The sequence below is a fragment of the Zingiber officinale genome, chromosome 6B (assembly GCF_018446385.1).
Source record: "Zingiber officinale cultivar Zhangliang chromosome 6B, Zo_v1.1, whole genome shotgun sequence".
Lineage (NCBI taxonomy): Eukaryota > Viridiplantae > Streptophyta > Magnoliopsida > Zingiberales > Zingiberaceae > Zingiber > Zingiber officinale.
The window spans coordinates 123,532,175-123,543,995 of NC_055996.1; the positions used below are offsets into that span (position 1 = coordinate 123,532,175).

At 41.6% G+C, this 11,821-nt stretch overlaps 1 pseudogene; it reads left to right on the forward strand.

Annotated features, from left to right (window-relative positions):
• Window positions 1-5,137: 5,137 nt before the first annotated feature.
• LOC121991489 lies at window positions 5,138-9,689 on the forward strand (annotated as a pseudogene).
• The last annotated feature ends 2,132 nt before the right edge of the window (window positions 9,690-11,821 follow it).

The following is an 11,821-nucleotide window of genomic DNA, read 5'->3' on the forward strand; positions in this document are numbered from 1 at the left end:
CAGCGGAAAATGTATAAGCGAAAAGAAGAGAGCAACGCTAACATAGTTCGATTTACTTAGTTCGGAGCATGTGTCGACTCCTACTCCAAAGCCCGCACACAAGGGTACTTTCGATGGGCAATTCACTAGCAATTCGAAGGTTTGATTACAAATTAAGTACAAGAATGCTAATGACAAAATAAAACAATACCGACAAAGAAAGAAACTAGAGGAATAGCGCGTTGTCGGAGCTTTGCAGCGTCACAGGAGCACAAGAGATCAGATTGTCAGTTCTATTTCGAGCTTCAGCCTTGACCCTCCTTATATAGGAGGTTCGGGGCACCTGGAACCTTCAGGGTGCCCTGACCATGACGTAGCCGAGCCAACCAGGGTGCTCCACGTGATGAGGTGACGCTGAGGATAAATTTTTGCCTCCGAGCGCCTGGGTACCTCCCGGGCGCCCGGACCCTGTTTTCCAGCGGTTTCCTACCTTCAAGAAAACGTTAGTCCAAGACAAATATATATCCTACAAAATAGAGTGTTAGCACAGTTTATCATTAAATAAAATATTAATTAGATTCCGTCTTCTCGAGACCGGAATCTAGTCAAGATCTCGACTTACAGTTCTGAAATGGTTCTAAGTCGGATCGGCGCCTAAGTTCCCTTCCCGGTAACGCGTCCTCACAATCACTCCCCTCCAGTGACTTACCTTCACTTATCTGCCAGACGTCCGGTTAGCCCTTTGACCTGTCTGGGCTTCGTGCCAGCTATCCGGTCGGCCCGTCGACCTAGCTGGACTTCGTGCCAAACGTCCAGTCAGCCCGTCGATCCGTTTGGACTTCGTGTCAGCTATTCGGTCGGCCCGTAGACCTAGCTGGGCTTCTCTTGCACACTCGGTTAGAGTGTTAGATAACGACAAAACTAACTTAACCTATTTTGTCATTCATCAAAACTTGAGTTAGACCATTAGTGCTAACCGCACTAACAGTTGTTATCATCATCGAAGTTGCCGAGATTGCAAGACTGTAGACGATGATATCAAACAAGCATGTAGAAACTCTGGTTGCTGCTGTAACAAAAATTCGGAAGAAGAAAATTGAAAGGAAGAGAAGATGACTCTGATACTATGTTGAAACTAATAAATAGAGGAAAGAAATAGAATAGAGAATAATTTTTTGATCTATTATTTACTAAAGTCAATAGATTTATTTATACAAGTTATTCAAATAATAATGGAAAAATTAAATATAACATACAATTATAAGTATAGTAATAAATATAATAGATTTATAAGTATTATTTTTGTTATTTGATTTATGTCGAACTTGATTGTGATACTGATCATCTTGATTATGATGTCAAATATAATAAATCTCGATTGATTAAAATCAATTCGAGATTGTTTTCAATTATTGTCATTAGTAAGGGTCTACAGTTAGCAATCCGTAACTTCTTCGTCACAAGTGGAATCCCCAAGAATCGGAACGAAAACGTTCCTTCTTGAAACCCAATGAGGTGAGGCAACCGACCCTTCATTTTATCATCAGTTTCTACCATATACATGCAGGACTTCAGTGGATTAGCCCTCAACCCCACTTCATTTCTGAATTGCTCTAAACAGTCTGCTAACACCTTGATAGAGGTTTCATCTGTACGAACAAACATTATCAAATCATTGACTTATGCAAGGTGAGTGATACCGACCTCTTTGCACATAGGATGCAAATAAAAAGAGGGCAGCGACAAAACAACTTGCAATCTTCTTGACAATACTTAAATGTATAAACTAAAAAACAAGGGAGATAGGAAGTCACCTTGCCTTAAGCCACGTCGTCCACTAAACAATCTATAAAGGCCACCATTTAGAGAGATAGAGTAAGAGACAATGGTAACACATTCTCTAATCTATCCACAATATTATTAGGGAAAACTAAAACCGACAAGGGCCGCCTTAAGGAAATCCTAATCTACCATATCAAATGTTTTCTTTAAATCCACCTTAATCATGCACCTTAGTGAAATTCTTTTGCATACAAACTTTCGTAATAGCTCTTGGGTTAAGTTGATATTGTTACCTATATACCACCCTTGCACAAAAGTCGCTTGTGTCAGATCTAATAAATACCCCAATACCATAGCTAACTTGCCAGCCAACACTTTGGCAATTACCTTGTAGAAGATGTTACAACAAGAGATATACCGATAATCTGAAACCCCCGGGGCATGGTCTGCCTTTGGTACCAAAGAGATCAATGAATTATTCCATTATTTTAGCAATTTCCCACCCTGAAAGAACTCTTGGATTGCTGCGATAAACTTTGGATTAATTGTTGGGGACCGTTAGTGGTCGGCTGTCGGAGGGTTTTGAATAGTCATGCACAATCTAAAAACAAATACCCTTCTCAGACTTATACCTTAAATAAACACTTGCATAAATAATTAAATAAACAGAAAGATGAGGCTCACGAATTTTACTTGGTTACAACCGGGGAGGTTGTTAATTCAAGGAAGTTGAAGTGCAATAAAGATCTCCTTCAGGCGAAGAAGCCTCTTACAGCATTCAAGCACATAAAATGAGAAGCTAAACTAAACAAGAGGAGCGTACAAGTGTTGAATATCAAATTGCTTATTCTATATTGATTAGCTTCTGGACTAAGGCTGTATTTATAGCCTTGGTCGGGGTGCCTAGAGGGTTCCAGGCGCCTGGAAGGGGATAAAACTTTATCCCCTTCACAACGGATTACGGTCAACCTGATTTGGTCAAAAGTCGCATTCCGGGCGCCCGGATTGATTCTGGGTACTTGGACCCTTAATGTCAACTTTGTTGACTTTTTGCAGTCCGGGCTCTCTGCTCCGATTCTGCTCGCCTCGGTCCAGATCTTCCGCTCCGCTCGCTTGGGTGATTTTGGCAAATCGAAATAAGGCTCATCCGAACCCAATTTCGGCCTTCTCGAGCAGGCTTCCGCTCCGGTTTCTCGTCCCTTGAAATCGTCACGTGCTTCCTTCTTGTCCACCAGCGTACTCATCCACAACTCTTCGTCCCTAAGACATACCGAGCCCGTTGGCTCTATCCCGTGTCGACCTTCTCGTTAGTTGCGTCTCTTGTTTCCCGAGCAATCTTCCGCTTCGGCTTCTTGTCCCTCGAAAACACCGCACGCTTCCTTCTCGTCCGTTGATGTACTCTTCCATAGCGCCTCATTTCTCAGACACACTGAGCCCGTCGGCTCTCTCCCGTGTCTTCCTTCTTGCTAGCTGTGTCTTCCGCTCGACTTCCTGTACTCCTAAGTTCCTGCACACTTAGACACAGGGCTAAAACATCACAGGACCTAACTTAACTTGTTTGATCACATCAAAACAACTTGGGATTCCAACATTTACAATATCCCATGATGAGGTAAAGAACTTTGCTTCATAACCATTCGAACCCGGTGCTTTACTGCTTCTAATGTCGTATAGGGCTGCCTTAATTTCTTCCACTCCCACCAGCTTGATTAAGTCCTCAGATTGGGTATTAGTTAATTGCCTTCTAAGATGTCTATCACTGTCCATAAGGTTGCACGACACCGTTTATCCAAGTAGAGCATGAAAGAAGTCCACAAACTCATCCGCCACTTCACCTAAGCTTGTTGTTTAATTCTCATTTCTTTTAATGAGTGTAATAATGGCATTCCTCTTATTGTTCCTCTTCACCACGTCATGAAAGAATTTGATACACTTATTTGAGCTCCTTAGATAAATATTTATTGTGCATTGTTGATAAAATTGTTTCTCTGCCTTCGTAAGGAGAGTGACTTGTTTCCGTATACAACCACAGATCATGGGGATAGCCCCTCCCACTAGAATACATTTTTGTATCTCTTCCAAATCTATATTTGCCCTTCTTTCCTTTTTAAAATGTGCCCAAACTGGTTTTTGTTCAACTCCCTCAACTGGTCCTTCAACTGATACAATTTCATCTTAAGAACAAACTAAGCATTCTCAATGGTCGGGAATGTCCATGAGTCCGCCATCACCCTTTCAAAGTCCTCATGCAACGACCACATATTGAGAAACTTAAACGACCGATTTGGAGTTCAATCTTTTGCTAGGGTGTGCACTATTCCACAAAAATAGTCTAATAGACATCTGAGAGCCATGAACTCTGTATAAATATCAAAATATGTCATTAACCAATATGAATTCATCAAATTTCTATTCAATTTACAAGAAATCGTATTGTTGGACCAAGTGGGCTAGCATTTGATGGAACAAAGATCCACTAAATCACATGCGTGAGTAAATATTTGAAAATCACTCATTTCATGATTTGTGATTGGAGAGCATACTTGTTTATCATAAATTGGTAATATTGAATTGAAATCCTCCATGATCGTCTACGTCTCAGAGATAGTCCTTCGAAGCTCCGTTAATGCCTCCTATAGTGGTTTTCGAGTACCAATGGAGTGAAGCTCATAAATAAACATCACTAAGAAACCCCTCCTGGATATATAATATCGAATATGACAATGAATGAACTGATCGATTATCATAATAACCTGAAAATTGCTATGGTCTAAAATTTAATTTGATTAAAAGTTATTTAAGTCATTAATTTTTATAGTTAATTTGCACATAAAAAACAATTATTTGGTTTTTTCTAAGAAAGTGTGTTAAGTTTTTATTAGAAAAGTTCCTTGAACTATAAAAAAATATTAGGATCTTAGGTATTCATCACATTTTGTGTCACTATAATTTTCCATTTTAAGGATTGATAGTTTTCCTCTCGTGAGAATCGTACTCTGCTCCATCAATTGGTACCAGCATTTATGATTTGTTAAAATCCTCCTCTTTTTCAAACTCTCTTGCTCTAGTTCTTTGTAAGATAGTAAACCATGCAAGCCATCCAATTTACCAAAATGTTAATTTACCACCATTAATATGCGATGAGAGTATTAAATTGACTAAGTTTGATATTGACGTATAAACTTTGGTTGATGCTGATGTTCGAACCAAAATCTAATCCGATTCGATACCAACCGAACCAGACCATAATCGGCCCAGTTAAACCGGCCGACTCCAAGCTCTCTCCTTCCCGCATACCAAAGAACCAAACCTCGCTCGTATCGCTTCGCGTCATGACCTCACCAACACGCGTCGTCTCGTCTTCGTCCTTTCCTCCATGCATTCCACACGCGTCCCGCGCTCCCTCACCTATATAATCGAACGCCTCGCGGATTCTCTTTCGGACGTCGAAGAATTGAGCATCCACCTGATGGCGGACTACGGGAGGGATCCTCGGCGGCAGCTGCAGCATCAGGAGCCGGCGGAGTCACACGTGGTCCTGAAGGCGGTGACGGCGGCGGCAGCCGGAGGCTCGATGCTGGTCCTGGCGGGCCTGACTCTGGCGGGCACGATCATCGCCCTCACGGTCGCCACGCCGCTTCTGGTCATCTTCAGCCCGGTGCTGGTGCCCGCGGGGGTCGCCGTGTCCCTCCTGTCGGCGGGGTTCCTGACCTCCGGCGGGCTGGGGGTGGCGGCGCTGTCGGTGCTGTCGTGGATGTACAAGTACGTGACGGGGAAGCACCCGCCGGGGGCGGACCAGCTGGAGCAGGCCCGGCAGAGGCTGGCGGCGAAGGCCCGCGACATCAAGGACTCGGCCCAGCATCGCATCGAGCAGGCCACCAGTTAAAACCCGCAGCGACGCAGGCCGCGGGGTCCACGTCTGTCTGTGCGTTCAAAATGTGGTCGAGCGTGCCCGGTCCAAGGTGTGCTACATAATGGACCGGTTTAATTTTATGTGGAGTTACGTGGCTAGCTAGTTTGCAATAAATAAAAATAAAGAACTTTTAAAAGACCATTTAAGACCAAAAGAACCAATAAATGGTCCCAATGACATTTTTCTCGAATTGTTTTTAGGGAATCGTTAAATGGTCAGAATTTGACCAGCTAGAATATATACATGCATGCATATGCATGGGTATTTTAGTAATTTTATATGGCCACATTAATTATATGCATGCTCATGCATGCATTTTAATTGGGAGATAGAGATTTCTAGCTGGCCAGATTCTGGCCAGCAAGATTTACTCTTGTTTTGGGTATTGCTAAATGGCCAGAATCTGACCAGCTAGAATATATGTATGCATGTATATGCATGGGTATTTTAGTAATTTCATATGGCCACATTAATTATATGCATGTCCATGCATGCATTTTAATTGGGAGATAGAGATTTCTAGCTAGCCAGATTCTGGCCAGCAAGATTTACTCTTGTTTTGGGTATTGCTAAATGACCAGAATCTGGCCCGATAGAATATATGCATGTGTATTTTAGTAATTTCATATGGCCACATTAATTATATGCATGTCCATGCATGCATTTTAATTGGGAGATAGAGATTTCTAGCTGGCCATATTTAGACTGATTGAGAAGCAGGTTGTTCCCAGGTGGCAAATTCGCATGAGAAGTTCACAGCGTCATTATGCATGCATAATGCAACAGTAGAGGTGAATTGGACAAAAGAGAGATTTGCATTAGCTTAAACAGTGTTTATTAATTGAAATGCTCCAACGCCACCCTATGCATGTATATGCATGGGTATTTTAGTAATTTCATATGCATATTAATTATATGTATGTCCATACATATTTCTAGCTGGCCAGATTCTGGCTAGCAAGATTTACTCTTGTTTTGAGTATTGCTAAATGGTCAGAATCTGGCCAGCTAGAATATATGCATGCATATGCATGTGTATTTTAGTAATTTCATATGGCCACATTAATTATATGCATGTCCATGCATGCATTTTAATTGGGAGATAGAGATTTCTAGCTGGCCAGATTCTGGCCAGCAAGATTTACTCTTGTTTTGGGTATTGCTAAATGGTCAGAATCTGGCCAGCTAGAATATATGCATGCATGCATATGCATGGGTATTTTAGTAATTTCATATGACCACATTAATTATATGCATGTCCATGCATGCATTTTAATTGGGAGATAGAGATTTCTAGCTGGCTGGCCAGCAAGATTTACTCTTGTATTTATGGCAGAATAAAATTTCAGGACACATTAATTATATGCATGTCCATGCATGCATTTTAATTGGGAGATAGAGATTTCTAGCTGGCCAGATTCTGGCCAGCAAGATTTACTCTTGTTTTGAGTATTGCTAAATGGTCAGAATCTGGCCAGCTAGAATATATGCATGCATGCATATGCATGGGTATTTTAGTAATTTCATATGGTCACATTAATTATATGCATAGATTCTGGCCAGCAAGATTTACTCTTGTTTTGGGTATTGCTAAATGGTCAGAATCTGGCCAGCTAGAATATATGCATGCATGCATATGCATGGGTATTTTAGTAATTTCATATGGCCACATTAATTATATGCATGTCCATGCATGCATTTTAATTGGGAGATAGAGATTTCTAGCTGGCCAGATTCTGGCCAGCAAGATTTACTCTTGTTTTGGGTATTGCTAAATGACCAGAATCTGGCCCGATAGAATATATGCATGGGTATTTTAGTAATTTCATATGGCCACATTAATTATATGCATGTCCATGCATGCATTTTAATTGGGAGATAGAGATTTCTAGTTGGTCAGATTCTGGCCAGCAAGATTTACTCTTGTTTTGGATATTACTAAATGGTCAGATCTGACCCGCTAAAATATATGCATGCTAGAATAATAAATGACTTTTGGATAAAAATAGTCAGGACTTTCTGACGCTACTCTCTTTATTAATTTCAGATTAAAAAGGAGATATGAATGATAACAATCTCTTGAAAGTTGCATAAAGATTCCTCTTTTTTTTCTTTTTAACAGGCCTCCTAGTTTTTGGAGCAAAAGTCGGCCCCATATTATCTGGAAAGAAGTAAATTACGGGAGTATTTATCTAAGGTAGCATTCCTTTATACAGGAGAGATCATACAGTCAGAATTAACTCAAAATTTAGGAGAGCAATCATCCTTCAAAGACCTCTTGCGAACAAGGAAGAAGACATTGGATGCTCAGCTGTGAGGAATTTGGCATTTCTAGAATATGACATTAAAGCTCGCTTGCCAGCGGCTGCAGTACAGCTGCGCGGCAATAACCCGCAGCCATCCAAACGCAGAATATATTGCCTTGTTCTGCTATTCATGTGCGAAACGCAGGGATAGTTAACGTCATGTCATGCGTGGTCCAGGGAGAGGAATCACATCGACGCTAAGTTACAGAAATTAACAAGGTAATTCTTGAGGCTGTATGGAGAAAGCTTTGTTGCTTTGATGTCTCGGAGTAGAAAAACCAAATTAATTGGAAGACAGCTAGCTAGTGAATTAACTAGAGAGCAATGTTGGGAGAATTGGTTCAGTGGAGGAAGGGGTCAGATAAGAAGGGCCACCACCACCGTCCTCACTCAGTGGACAAAGCGACAAAGACATGCACAAGACTGCTGCAGCTGTGAGGCGGCCAGCCCAGGCTGTCATGCATCCCCCATCACATCGTATGCGGTAATAATATTCAAAAATGCAGCCATGTGACCTCCGCCGAATGCACTAATAATGTCGCCCTTTTGATTCACGTCGTTTCCGTGGAGCAACAGCAATTCGGTTCATTGAACGTTTCTTATCGGCACTGGCTGTACCTTTTGTTGCTTCTTCTTGTTCCGTGTCGTCACTTACAAATGATATTTGAGATCTTCAGACAATGTTTGCGCTTGGAGATTCAGATTCACGTCGCGTTCTTTGTTTGTCGACAATGTCGTTGGATCGATCTTTCGTTTTTATTAACATATAGGTTAATTCAAGAGAACAGAGATCAAAGCAGGGGGAGTGGGAGTCACAGCGTACTGTATCACTAAAGAATAGAATGAACTGGAAAGGACATAAATGTAGATACGAGTTATTACAGCAGATAATACATGGAGTGCTTCAGCTGGAAGAAACTTCCAAAATCAAATTAAACCAATATCAAACGCCTCACTCTCTCTGGCTACCCTCGTTACAGAAGCAATGCGACGGCCCCGAACAGAGCCGTGAGCGCCATGCTCGCCTCCTGCACGACTCCAGCGTTGCCGTCGGACGGAGGGCTGCCGCTGGGTGACGGCGATGGTGGTCCGCCGGGGGCAGGCGAAGAGCTAGGGGAGGGGGAGGTCGCCGGTGACTCTGGCGGCGTAGCAGCAGCGGGTGACGGTGTGGCTGGAGCAGGGGAGACAGTGGGCGGGAGGGGCGAGGGCGTCGGCGCTGCGGCGGGTGGTGGCGTGGCGGGCGGAGGGGTGGCGACGGGGGGAGGGGTGGCAGGCGGCGGGGTGGCGACGGGAGGAGGGGTGGCCGGAGGCGGGGTAGCGACGGGAGGAGGAGTGGCCGGCGGCGGGGTAGCGACGGGAGGAGGGGAGGAAGCGGGGGGAGGGGTGGCGGAGGGGGTGGGTGGCGTTGCCGTGGGGGAAGCGGCCGGTGCCTGGGCGATGCAGGTGGCCAGGAGAGCGAAGGAGATGACCGCGAGCAAAGCTAGTTTAGGGGAAGCCATGGCTTACCTCTCTCTCTTTTTCTCCCCTCTCGCACTAGCCACTGGCTGGTGCGCACTGCCAATGGTATGAGGATGAGCCGCAAGAACAGGGCGAGAATGGTAATAATAAAGAGAGAGGGACAGCACTGCAGGGACAGTGAGGACACGCCAATAGCTGTAAGGAATCGCTCTGCGATCCTCAGTGTTCACCGAACCACCAGCACATTTTATTTAGCTGCTGCTATTTTATTGATCGTTCCTGAAATATTTATTTATTTTTTTTAAAAAAATATTGACGTTGATCTGTCACGGGGAAAATTATTGCCAGATTGATTAACCTGATCTGAACCTCCACCTGGCAGGCTTTATCAAAAAGCGAAGGAAAAAAACACCCACCATTTTCCAAACCAGCGTGGCTGTGGCCTTTAGCTTGGTATGAGCTGTAATGGCTGGCCGTGCATTTCGGAGTGATGATGATAATTGAGAAGAGGAGGAAGGTGGGGGCTTTATTGCAAGCAAAGCAAAGGGCACGCATCCCCCACCAGATGTGATCAGGATGGGAATGCCTCTCTACCAACTTGGCTAACTTCGAGCCTGTAGCAGAGCTAGGAGCACTGTTCATCTCCAATGGGATGATCTGTATTCTAAGGCTTTTGGTCTGCAGACTCAAATGGCTGATTGAGGTGGACTAACAGAAGGCTGGATTTAATCTGTGTTTCCGTAGGTTTCAGTCAAAAGGGCTGATTCAGAGATTTGACAGGCTTGATTTGGCCTGGGTCAGGTCAGTCAAGACACAATCATGTGAAATTAACATTAAAAAAAATAATACAGGCCACTTAAAGTTATCAATATTTTTAAAAGCATCTGCTCCACTTTCAATTTTATGAAAGGTACTTATATTTATAATAGGGTTTTTTTTTAAAAAAAAACATATTAAAAAACATACCTTTTTTCATTTTTCACATGAAGAGCTTTTTTTTCTTTGATATAAATTTTTTTTTAAAAAAAAATAATACTCCATTCTATCTTTTATTTAAAAATATTTATTTTAAAAACTATATATAAATTATGAATGATTTGTCATTTGAAACAAAAAAAAAAAAAAATATATGGAATCGTCACATCAACGGTCCCCTAGAGCCGGTCCCACAGATATGGAGGGAGATAAATACAGGTACACAGCTGAAAGTGTATGGCCAGAACGCTAACCCCAAACAATGACACCCCGAGGATTGTACCCTAGACCTTTCGGCCACGAAACCATGCGCCCCCAGCTGTGCTACGCCCTGGGAACATTTGTCATTTGATACAAGTTATATGAATGAGTTTATCAATAATCGTCCTAAATATTAAAACATAAAAAATTATTATTTAATTTATTAAATTCTTCAGTTAAATATTTTTTTTCCTTCTCTTATCAATCTTTTAATCCAGTAGATATTGTTCGATGAACACATTAGTAGATAAATTAAGTGATTTGTAGATAAATTAAGTGATTATTGACAAAAATCTTCACGGTATATATTTAGACCCAAAATTAAAAAAAAAAAATTTTACCTAAATAAATATAGTTAATAATTTTATTAATTTATTATCAGAATATTTAAATAAACTTAATTTATATGGTTAAAAAAATTAGATAATTGTTCTAAGAATGTTCGTTTCAAATGATGTTTCATTTCACCGTGTCATTTTATTGACTAATCGTCGGTGTTCGATTGGAATTTATATAAGGTTTTGTAATATTTATATTTTGTATGTATTTTTTTTGGATGGAAGAATTATATTCTCAAAATATCTAATAAAAATAAAGAATTTTAAAAGAGTATTCTAAACCTTAAGTATCAGTACTTTCATATATTTTGGATGTCAAAACTTGCTCTTAATCATCATTGGTAAATTATAATATTGTCGAGAGCAACTTTCATATTATCTTTAGAGATCAAACTCCTTCTATCATAATTGGAGAATTAAAGTAAAAAATAATTAAATATTTTAAAATTTAGAAATGAGAGCAAAGAAAGTAATAAAAAATAATAAAATGAGTGATACGGTGCATGTTTGTGGGGTCAGTAAGATGATATGGTTAGAAGTTGATACCACGCGATGATCAGAAGTTTACGTGGAGGTCAGAAGTCAGACTTACGTGGAGGTCAAAAGTCTAGCCTCCGTGGTTGGTCAGAAGTCAAGTTTACATGGCCAAGGTCCAAGTTTCAGTTGAGAGGGTGGTCACAAGATAGGAGTATAAGTCGGACAAGGGCCAACCCCTGATAGCGGTCAAGGACGAGGCCCGCAGGCCCGGTACAACTGAGGACTAAGCCCACAAGCTAGCCAAGTAAAAGTAGAGGAAAGAAGACCCTTGG